The 12,050-nt window shown below is 42.0% G+C and overlaps 1 protein-coding gene and 1 non-coding gene across 3 annotated transcripts in view; one reads left to right on the forward strand and one right to left on the reverse strand.

The window, feature by feature from the left end:
• JAK1 (Janus kinase 1) overlaps positions 1-12,050 on the forward strand; it is a 243,824-nt gene that overhangs the window by 81,405 nt on the left and 150,369 nt on the right. The gene's annotated exons all lie outside the window — the stretch shown is intronic.
• LOC139035319 (U6 spliceosomal RNA) lies at positions 2,621-2,724 on the reverse strand. Its single transcript, XR_011487989.1, has one exon. It is a non-coding gene; the product is annotated as a U6 spliceosomal RNA (small nuclear RNA).

Below are 12,050 nucleotides of genomic sequence, written 5' to 3' on the forward strand. Positions count from 1 at the left end.
TAGGTTGCAAATAGCATTAACTTTAGGTGTAACTGATTAATTGATTGGGACAATGGCCTGATTGTAAATGATTAACACCCAGCAGGTTTCACATCCTGCACCCCTTTTTATTTCCATCCTATAATAAAGAAAATAAATTGGAAATTACCAAACACTTTCATATGTGTGGTGTCACATGTGAATCTCTGTAATTCTGTCCTGAAGGTAGGTTCGTGTCTTAGTTCAGGTGGCTATAGCAAAGTACCAAAGACTGAGTGGCTTATAAACAATAGAAAGTTATTTCTCACAGTTCCGGAGGTGTCTGAGGTCAAGGTGTCAGCAGGTTCAGGTTCTGGTGAGAACCTTCTTCTTGGTTTCAGACTACCTTCTCATTGTCTCCTCCGGTGGTGGAATGAGGATGACAGAGCTCTCTGGAGTCCTTTTAACAAGGGCACTAAACCCATTTTGAGGGCTCTATCCTTATGACCTAATCACCTCCCAAAGGCCCCACCTCCTAATATCATCATATGAAAGTTAGGATTTCAACGTATAAATTTCTTGGAGACATTCAGTCCACTGAAATTAGGCTGACATACTCTATCAATTTAGAAACTAAGGGACTTCCCTGGCAAACCAATGGTTAAGACTCCCAGGTTGGGGAACTAAGATCCCACGTGCCACATGCCAAAATATAAAATTAAAAAAAAAAAAATCTGATGATCAGAGTTGCCTTGCAGTGTCTTGTTCAATGTCATAATGCTCACACATGTGAAAGCAGGATTAGAACTTAAGTCTTATGGCAATAAATCCATTGCCTTTCCCAGAGCCCCAAATTGCTTCTCAGCCATTCAATTTAACAAGTGTTTTTTCCAACCTCATTACAAATGTGGCTTCATCAAGCTCTGAGGGTGGCAAGAGTTCACAATATTGCCTCTGCTTCCCAAGGGCTTAGAGTTTATTTGATCAAAACTTGTGTATGTATAAAATGGCTACAGCTTGGACTGTATTCTCATGAAAATACTTCATGAAGTACTATAAAGAAAGGAGAAATAATCATGGCTGTTCACGGGGGAAAATGTCATGGAGGAGGTCTGTGGGTGTTCATGGCTTCTCTGTAACAGATTATGTAAGCTCATCCTCTTGGGTGCCTGCTCTGTGCCAGGCACTGTGCTGGGTGCCTCTCATACCTTCTCTTATTTAAACCTCAACATAATCCGCTGAGTGTGTGTGTGAAAGTCATTCAGTCATGTCCAACTCTTTGCAACCCCATGGACTGTAGCCCGCCAGGCTCCTCTGTCCATAGAATTTTCCAGGCCAGAATACTGGAGTGGGTTGCCATTCCCTTCTCCAGGGGATCTTCCAGACCCAGGGATCGAACCCAGGTCTCCCACATTCCAGCCGAATTCTTTACCTTCTCAGTCACCAGGGAAGCTCACAGTCCTCAGAGGTAGGTGTCGCACTCCCCACTTTACAGATGAGACCAGCAGTGCTGGGAGAGGTGGAAGGCACACTTGTCCAAGACATGTGGTAGGGGCAGAGCTGACATTGAATGTAGAACACCAAAGGCCCAACCCTTTTTTTTAAGAATTCCTTTAATTAAATCAATTAATTAATTTATGGTTGTGCTGGGTATTTGTTGTTGTACATTGGCTTTCTCTGGTTGTGGTGAGGGGGGACTACTCTTCCTTGCAATGTGCCGGCTCCTCATTGTTATGGCTTCTCTTGTTATTTCTCAAGATTATTTCTCTTGTTATGGAGCATAGGCTCTAGGAGTGTGGGCTTCAGTAGTTTCAGCATGTGGGCTCAGTAATTGTGGCTCGTGGGCTGAGTTGTTCCACGGTACGTGGAATCTTCCAGGACCAGGGATTGAACCTGCATCCCCTGCATTGACAGATGGATTCTTATCCACTGAACCACCAGTGGTACACATGATTTTACCTTAAGTACATTTTAAAGTTTGACTTTTAATAAAACATACACAAAATTGTGTCTAGTCCCCCAAAGCAAAAAAAAAACCTAGTCTGAGTTCCCCTCTCCCTCAACAAGTGAGCAGGCCTATAGAATAGAATGGTGGGGCAGTGGCAGGGGGGTCTATTATGTTAATAATCTCAATTTATAAAAGAAAGTCCTGGTCCATAAAAAAATATTCTTCAGCATTGATGTAATTATGAAAAACCAAGTAATCAATCAAACATTTTGCTAAATTTAACAAAACAAGAGGACATTAAAGGATCAGCATCTATTTTTTTTTAATTTGTTTCAATTGTTTATTAATGGACGAGATTACAAAAATAATCCTGGTAGATACCTTAGTTCATCCTTCTAATAAGCCTGTTGATCTGGTCTTCCCTGTTGCCAGCATCTCCACCTTCTACAAAATGGGTGGTCTTTTTCTTCATTCCACCTCGTGGAGAAGACAATTTAAAGGGCCACAGGAAGTTGTTTGCTTCTTTGAAATGTTTTCCAATGGTATAGATCTCATGAATCAGATCCTCCATGCAGATGATTCCGTATTTCCCAAGAGATCGAGCAATCAATGCATTGTCTGTCAGGGCAATTCGCTTTTTGTTGATTTTGCCATAACCACGCTTGTAGATCAATTCATTTACAGACTTCAGATTTGGGTACCCCCATGCAAAGAAAAAATATGGAACGCTTCACGAATTTGCACGTCATCCTTGCGCAGAGGCCATGCTAATCTCTGTATCGTTCCAATTTTAGTATATGTGCTGCCAAAGCGAGCACAGGATCAGCATCTTTTAAAGAGACCCAGTCTTTGTGACCTAATTCTTGAGGGGCAGTTTGCTTCAAGAAGTCAAGATGTTTTGTTCCCAGAACCATTGAGGAAGGTGATCCCTAAGAAAGTTCATCTTTCTGGACAAGTTTCTATAACGTTTTTATTTTTAAATTTTTGACTGTGTTGGGTCTTTATTGCTGCTCAGGGGTTTTCTCTGATTGTAGGGAGCGGGGGCTACTGTCTAGTTGCAGTGAATGGACTTCTCATTGCAGTGGCTTCTCTTTGGAGCCTGGGCTCTCAGGCATGTAGGCTTCAATAGTTATGGCTCCTGGGCTCTAGAGCACAGGCTCAATAGTTGTGGTGCTCGAGTTTAGTTGTTCCGAGGCATGTGGGATCTTCCTGGACCTGGGATTGAACCCGTGTCTTCTGCTTTGGCAGGCGGATTCTTTACCACTGAGCCATTAGGGAAACCCTGGACAAGTTTATCAAGCTATCCAGATACGGTTTACATGTGCTTTCTAGAACTTTTATTTAATATACTTTTCATACATACATATTCTTGTATTCATATTATTAAAGTTTTTTCCCTAATGCCCTATGTTCCATGACAACAGTTTTGTCACATTGTAGGGGTGGGCCATCATCAATGCTGGTTGGTGCATCCACAGCTGTTGCCAAATGTACAGCTTGTTGCCAAGATGCCAGGTTTACAACACAGAGGAGATAGGCTTTGGGCAACTGAGAGAGAAGTGGGCAGTATCAAACATTAGGTCACAGGACTCAAAGGAGGAGAATAAGATGCTGGAAAATCAGATGGAGAGTTGACAAACCACAATAGTTCAGTAAGGGAATTTTTTATTGTGGTGAAATAAGCATAACACAAAATATGCTATATTAACCATTTTAAGTGCACAATTTAGTGGCATTAATTATTCACAATGTTGTGCAATCACTACCACTATCTATTTCCAAAACTTTTCCATTACCCCAAACAGGCACTCTGTACCCATCAAGCAATAACTTCCCATTACTCTTCCCTCCAGCCCCTGATAAACACTAATCTTCTCTGTCACTATGTATTTTCTACGACCTTTGTCCTTTTATCTGGCTTGTTTCAAGTTTCACCCAGGTTGTAATATGTACCAGAACTTCATTCCTTTTAATGGCTGGATATTATTCTATTATATGTATGTACCACATTTTGTTCATTCACCTGTTGATGGACACTTGGTTTGTTTCCACCTTTTGGCTATTGTGAATAGTGCTGCAATAAACATTGGCATACAATACCTCTTTGAGTCCCTCTTTTCAATTCTTTTGAGTATATGCTAGGAGTAGAATTGCTGGTAATTATATATTTAACCTCTTGAGGAACTGCCAAATTGTTTTCCACAGAGACTGCACCATTTTACATTTACATTCTTAATAGTTGTATATGAGGGTTCCAATTTCTCCACATCCTTGCCAGCACCTGTTATTTCTGTTTTTGTTTTTTGTTTAATAGTCATCTTTATAGGTATGAAGTGGTGTTCACTGTGATTTTGCATTGCATTTCCCAATGACTAATGATGCTGAGCATTTTTAAAATTGGGTTGTTTGTCTTTTATTGGGACTTCCCTTGTGGCTCAGCTAGTAAAAAGAATCTGCCTGCAGTGTGGGAGACCTGAGTTCGATCCCTGGGTTGGGACGATCCCTTGGAGAAGGGAAAGGCTACCCACTCCAGTATTCTGGCCTGGAGAATTCCATGGACTGTATAGTCCATGTGGTCGCAAAAGAGTTGGACACAACTGAGCGACTTTCACTTTATACAAATATTATTGAGTTGTAGAAGTTCTTATACATTTTAGATATTAAACCCTTATCAGATATATGATTTGCAAATATTTTTCTCCCATTCTGTGGGTTCCCTTTTCACTTACTTTTTTTTAGTATTAAAAAAGTTTTACTTCAATATTTTTCCTCTTACAAACAACTCTGAAAAGTTGATATGCACCTGTCTAGCATAGCTGTTTTTTAAAGGCAATATGGGGGCCACCGAGAATGTCTCCCAGACAGGAAATTCTGCTCAAAATCTTCATGCTGAGGGTGAAGGCAGGAGAAGGGGTAGAGCTCTGCCATCAATTTCCCACCCCAAATCCCCGCCCTGGGGTGAATCACGCTCTGCTAAGTCGCAACTTGTAGCTGCCAAGATTACCTGAGTGTTTGGGTAGCTGGGGAGAATGCCAGGGTTTCAAGATGGCCCACATACAGCCTGCTGGGCCCTCAGCCAGCACCTTCTTCCCATTCCAGCCATAGAAGTGCTGAGCTCCTGGGTGGCTGCGGCCTGCCTGGGCCCTGGGGGGGTGGTAGCCTGTCATCCCAGCACCTTACCCCAGTCTCCACCAGGACTTTGTGATGTTTCCAGTCTCATGTGTTATCAGGCACTGCTGAGGCCTAAGTCATGACTCTGAGGCAGACAGTGAAGAGAGTCAGGCAGAGTCTGGGGACCACGGCTGGCGTAGAACCTGCAGCCCTGGGCTGCCCCTACTTGTTTATTTCCAGTCTGTGGTCCCTCGCAGGGAGGGCTGGATCAAGCCTGGTGATGGCAGCCTTAGCCCTGTGGTGGGAGAAGGGGGCAAGGAGGGAGAGCCGTAAGGACAGGGACAGGGCCGAAAGAAGCAGACAGAAACTTGTCCTGCAGTTTGCCAGTTTGCCCACCAGCAGCAGAGCTCTGCTTCCAAAGGGACTCCTCAGATCAGGCCTGCTGGGTGACCGTCCAGGGCATGGGCAGGCCAGGTTGAACCTGGGGCCACAGCTTTGAAGAACGTTGGCAGGGGAGGACTGGTTGAGAATGGGGCATGAGGAGTGTTCAAGGTATGGTCCTGCCAGTGCCCAGCCATCAGAAGAGGAAGCAGTGCTCCTTGGAATGACCCCTGTGGTCAGGGTTGGACAGGCCAACACACTGGCTCAGAGCAGGAGTACTGGAGGCTCCTCCTCCAGGGAATATGTCCTGGATCATCTCCTTGTTCACAAAGCCCTAGTGTAGTCCCTGCTTCGGGGGTTTTGTCTACTATGAACCAGCTGCAATAAAATGTCCTTCTTGTTCTGACCAGCAAAGAGCAGTTGGCACACAGTGTGGTCATCCAAGTCCCTCATGATGGCATGGATCGCCCATAGCATCAAAGTGATGCTTGTTCCTCTCATGATCATGTGAATAGACTTCATCTCTTGATAATGAGCTTGAGTTTCTGGTCTGAACAGATGGCAAACTTTTCTTAGCCCTGGTAGACTAGCAGCCAGATTGGGCGCTGAAACTCAGTGATGTCTCCAGTCTTCATGATTTCCAGGTACCGGGACAGCTTCCAGCGGGAAACATGGGATGTCTGTCTTTGAAGTAAACCTTGACAACTGGGCCCATCAAGCCCCTTCATCATGCCTGGAAATGCTGTACGGCTGAGTGATTAGGTTTTGGTGGATTTGAGCTGAAAATTAGATGTGATGACTTATGAGGGGGTCCAAGATACGATGGGGATGTAGCAGGTTGAAGTAGAACCACTGGTGTTATGGCTGATAATCTCCTCATCAATAAGCCACAGTGAGTACTTGATATCTGGGCTTTCAAAGGGCGAGGGTGCAGTGCTGGATAGAGGGGCTACAGAGCAACCAGACTAGGGAGAGAACCGCATGTGCTCATCTGGGCCCTGTGATGATGGCTGCTGCCCCAGCTAAGAAAGCTGGGCCTCCTCTTCTCACGATATCCTTTGGTGCACAAACGTTTTCAATTTTGATGAAACCCAGTTTATCTATTTCTTTTTTAACTGCTCATGCTTTGGTGTCATATCTAAGAATCCATTGCTAAACCAGAGGTCACCAAAATTTATCCCTATGCTTTCTTCCAAGAGTTTCATTATTCCATTTTGAGTCAATTTTTGTACATGATGTGAGAAAGCCTCCAGCTTCATTCCTTTGCATGTGGAATCCAGCTGTGCCAGAACTGTTTGTTGAAGGGACTAATCTTTCCTCACTGAATGACTATAGTACTCTTGTGGAAAACCAATTGGCATTAGACGTATGGGTTTATTTTGGGACTATCAGTTCTGTTCCATTGGTCTATATGTCTATCCTTAAGCCAGTATTACACTGTTCAGATTACTCTAACTTTGCAGTAAGTTTTGAAATCAGGAGTTGTGAGTCCTCCAATTTTGGTCTTTTTAAAGACTGTTTTGGCTATTTTGGGACCCTTGCAGTCCCATGTGAATTTGAGTATAGGGTTTTTTCATTTCTGAAAAAAAGGCTGTTGGAATGTTGATAGAGGTTGTGTTGAATCTGTAAATCACTTTGGGTAGTAGTGTCATCTTAACAGTTTAAATCTATGTTCCAATCCATTAGTATGGATATAGTTTGGTTTAGTTAGGTCTTTCTTAATTTGTTTCAGAGATGTTTTAGAGTTTTCAGTGTATATTTCACCTCCTTGGTTAAATTTATTCTTAACTTTTTGATGCTATTTTAATACCAGTGGAATGTTTTATTTCCTTTTTGAATTGTTCATTACTAGTGTATTGAAATATGACTGATTTTTGTGTGTTGCTCTTGTGACCTGCAACTTTGCTGAATTTTTAAAATTAGCTCTAGTAGCTTTCTTGTGGACTCTTTGGAACTGTCTATATATAAAATCATCACATCTGTGAATAGAGATGGTTTTACTACTATCTCTTCAATTTGTTTGTCCTTTAATTATTTTTCTTATCTGCTTGCTCTAGCTAGAACTTCCCATGTTGAATCCCAGTGATGCAAGTATGCATTCTTGTCTTGTTCCTGCTCTTAGGGGAAAAGCTTTCAGTTTTACTGTTATCATGTTAGCTGTGGCTTTTTCACAAATACCCTTTATCTTGTTGGATAAGTTCCTTTTTATTCTTAGTTTTCTGAGTGTTTGTATCATGAAAGGTGGTTGAAAGTGAAAGTGAAAGTCGCTCGGTTGTGTCTGACTCTTTGCTACCCCATGGACTATACAGTCCATGGAATTCTCCAGGCCAGAATACTGGAGTGGGTAGCCTTTCTCTTCTCAGTGGATCCTCCTGAGGCAGGGATCAAACCCAGGTCTCCAGCATTGCAGGCAGATTCTTTACCCACTGAGCCACAAGAGAAAGCCACACTGAGATGATCATTTTTTATTACATTTGTTCTCTTAATGTAGTTTATTACATTGATTAATTTCTTTGTATTGAACCACTCGTGCAATCCTGAGATAAATCCCACCTGGTCATAGTAGATAATCCTTTTCATATGTCGTTGGATCTGGTTTGCTAGTATTTTATTTAGGATTTTTGCATCCAGAAGGATATTTTTTTTTCTTGTGATGTAATTTTTTTTCTTGTGATGTCTTTATCTGCCTTTGGTCTCAGTGTAATACTAGCCTTACAGAATGAGTCAGGAAGTGTTCCCTCCCTCATGGTTAACTTCATCAGCTTTGGAGGTAGATGATGTCAATTTTAAGCCTATTTTTGCTGCCAAATAGTTTGTAATAAGTTTTTCATTGTTTACCTCTCATCATCAGTTTTCCATCTGTAAAATTGGTGTGTTGGGAGGATTAATTGGAATCATTCATTGTAAAGCCTGTGGTGTACAGGTAAAAGTTTAAGAATCAGTTCTTAGAAAAAGTAGGAGTAGGAAACCCTATTTTGTAGTGTTTGCCCGTTTCCATGGTGTAAATACTCCTGCCATGGTTGATTTTAAGATGCCATTATGAAGTCATCTAAGGGGAGATGAGAAGAAATGCACATAGTATCCTCGAATGAGCCAGTGGAAACTGACTCCAGTATATCACTTAAAAAAAAAAAAATGAAGTACATAATAAATGATCAATGATTAAATTTTGGGCTTCCCAGATGGCACTAATGGTAGAGAACCCACTTACCAATGCAGGAGGCATAAGACATACGGGTTCGATTCCTGGGTTGAGAAGATCCCCTGGAGAAGGCATAGGAACCCACTCCAGTAGATTTGCCTGGAGAATCACCTGGACAGAGGAGCCTGGCAGGCTGCAGTCCATAGGGTTGCAAAGAGTAGGACATGACTGAAGTGACTTAGCACAGGATAGCAAAGCACAATTAAATATCATCATTTCAGTTGCCTTTAGCAAAAAGAATTAAATAAAGTGAAAATAGAATGATTCCTGAAAAGTCAAGCTATAAATCTCCCTCTATATTGCCTTATGTTCTAAAATAGTCTTGGTACTTTGAAATGTTATCTTCAGATGGTCTATTCTCTGTGGGAATCACTTTGCATATCTCCTTACTATCTCTAGATCTTGCATCGTTGTTTCCAGTGAACAGAATCACAGGGAGGACAGTGTATGGATAAGTCTGTCTGCCCTCCTGGCAATTGACCACACCCGGTTTTTATCTTGTTCTTTTCTTTTTTTTTTAGATGTTTGGACCATTTTTAAAGTCTTTATTGAATTTGGTATTAATACAATGTTGCTTCTGTTTTATGTTTTGCTTTTTTGGCCATGAGGCATGTGGGATCTTAGCTTGCCAACTAGGGATGAATCTGTACCTCCTGCATTGGAGGGCAGTCTTAACTACTGGACTGCCAGGGAAGTCCCCAATTAACTACACCTGGAAAAACTTCTTGCTCCTGATTGCTTAACATGTTAACCTTGAAGGCTGCTGGAAAATTTATATATATCTTCCTGCCTTGGCTCCCTGGCTACTAAGGTGTTCTGCCTGATACTGACCCTGATAACAGTCACCACCTGGTCATGCTTTCCCTAGAAGGCACACATAGATTGCCCAACTGCCTCATCCGGCAAATAGTTCTAAACAGTGTCTAGACTTCTGCTCAGATCTAGGCTTAGGACACTTTATGAAGTAAAGACTATCTTGCTCTGTCCCCTCGGTACCTTTCAGTAAATTTCAATTCTTTTACCAACTCAGTATGTTGTCCCATTTCCTTATCCATCCATCTACCCATCCACCATCATCCAACCAAGACTTGCAGAGTGCCTAATGCCTACAAATACAAAGACGGTATGTGGCTTCCACTACCTATAAACTCACGGCCTGAGACGGGGTCAGGTAAAGTGAAGATAGATATGCAAACAAATAATGAGAATATATTGTGATAAGGGAAAGCACAAAAGTATACGAAAAGTACTCGGGGAAACTAAAGGAGGAAGTCAGCTTGTCTCGGGGAGGTACAGAGATTTTTGCAGAGTGGGTAAAGCTGAGCTTGGAGCCAGAATATAAGGTAGAACGTGTATGCCCAACTATGGCGTTGCACGTGATCGTCTAGCAACAGGAAGCCTTTCTTTCTTTTCTTTCTTTTTTTTTTATTGTCTTGCATCTTAGAACTTTAAGGCCATGGTCCCTGTTAATAATAAAAGAATAGCCAACTTTTTCATGGCTTATAATGTGCCAGATACTGTACTAAGTGCTTTAAATTCATTATTTAACTTAATCTTCATAGCAACCTTAGAATACAGTTAACATTATTATCCCCATTTTACAGATGAGAAAACTGAAATTTAAACCTCAAAGTTACACAACTAGGAATGGGCAGAGCTAAAACCCAGCTCTTATTCACTGTTGAGCCTGTGCTCTTAGAAACACAAGCCAGATGGACTTGGTATAGTTGAGGGACTGGAAGACTGACCACCTCTCCTGACACCAGCCCACCAAAGCTTCATTCCATTTTGCAGTGCTCACACATTAAACCCACTTACCTCATACCTGGGCCGATAGCAATTATCTGACGGCACCTTGTTTAGGAGGCAGTGGTAGTTAATGTGGAGAAGGACCTTGAAGGATGTTGACAGCAATGCCAATTTACTTCCAAGAACTGTGGTTCCTGTTGGGTGATGTTGAGTTAATGATTAATATGCTCTTGTGTGATTCAGCTAATGCCCTTCCCAAATAATGTGTTAACCCAATTAAAAAACGTGTCCAACTGAGCTGAATGTCAGACCCTTGTGTCAACTTGCATTTTACATCTCTAAAAGGAAAAGCAGTTCCATTTAATACTTCTTACCAGGTATTTTATGTATATAATTAATTATATTATTAATTCTATACATATGTATAATTGTATAATGTATATATGTAATGTCATGTTGACATCAGCTCTGTGAGATTGTTATGTATGTGCAAATAAGTAACCTGAAGCTCAGAAAGGTGAAGCCACTTGTTCAAGTTCATAGAGTCAACTACTTTCTACTACCCTAGGACCACAACTATCGGGGTTGTCTTGTTTAATTTATATCATAGTGAATAACTGCTCTTCTTTTTGATAAAGAAACATTATTTATTTTTAGAGATGTCTCCAAAGAAGCATGATTAGTTTAGAGATGTGGGATAGTGGAAAGACTGGGCACTTTGGAGCTAGGTATTTCTGGGTTAAAATTCTAATTCCTGCTCTGTGGTGTGACCTTTGGCAAGTTCCCTAATCTCACCTCAAAAGATGATGGTGAGAACTGAAGCAGGTGGCTGGTCCCCAGGAATATACTTCAGTACTCATTAGTCCTTTTTAGCTCCTGGTTGGTGTAACACGAATGGGCATCTCCAGACATCTTAAGCAAATTGGTTAAATACACAGTATATTCTTAGAGATACTTTAATTTATTTTAATTATAAAAAAAAAAACAAACTCCTGCTAGGTGGCCTTTTGTGGGGGGTGGCGGGCAATTTATGGATGGTATTTTGAAACAAGACAAATTATACAGCTCCCGCAGGTTGAGATTCAACAGACTCACCAGTGAGGCCCATTCTACCCATGAGAGTTCTGGGGAGGAATGGGAAAAACTGCTGTGTTGAAGTTGCAAAAAATCTGGTCCAGGAGACAAAACACACAGACAGATGGAAAGAAATAACAATAGAAGGCAGCGGAGGACAAGGGCCCAAGCAGTGATGTAGGCAATCAGTAGTGTGTAAATCTGGAAGAGACACAGAGACTGTTCCAAAGGGGCCAAGAAACCCTTCCTGGCCCGTCTCCTGCTCTCCCTCCTTCTTCTGTCCCTCCACAGCACTTTGGGTTTCTCTTAGAGTCACCAGTGCACTTAGCTCTTTGTAACAAGGTGGAGAAACTATCACGCTCTCTCTTAATAGCTGGCGCCAGAATTCCTCTTGAGGATAGAAGCATCTAGGTTTGGAAAATTAGGTGTAATGGAATAGGTTGGAGAGTGCTGGAGGCGGAGTTGAGACCTGAGGATCTGGATGTTGGAGGAGGGGAAATTTACTGGTTTTAAGACAGGGAGAATTTGAGATTGGGGGTGGGGGTGCAATCTGGGATGGAGTGAGTGAGGAAACAAGAGGAGGGAGGGAAAAGGGAACAGGGAGAGAGCAGCTGGCAGCCCGCAGAG

This window comes from Odocoileus virginianus, chromosome 5 (assembly GCF_023699985.2).
Source record: "Odocoileus virginianus isolate 20LAN1187 ecotype Illinois chromosome 5, Ovbor_1.2, whole genome shotgun sequence".
Lineage (NCBI taxonomy): Eukaryota > Metazoa > Chordata > Mammalia > Artiodactyla > Cervidae > Odocoileus > Odocoileus virginianus.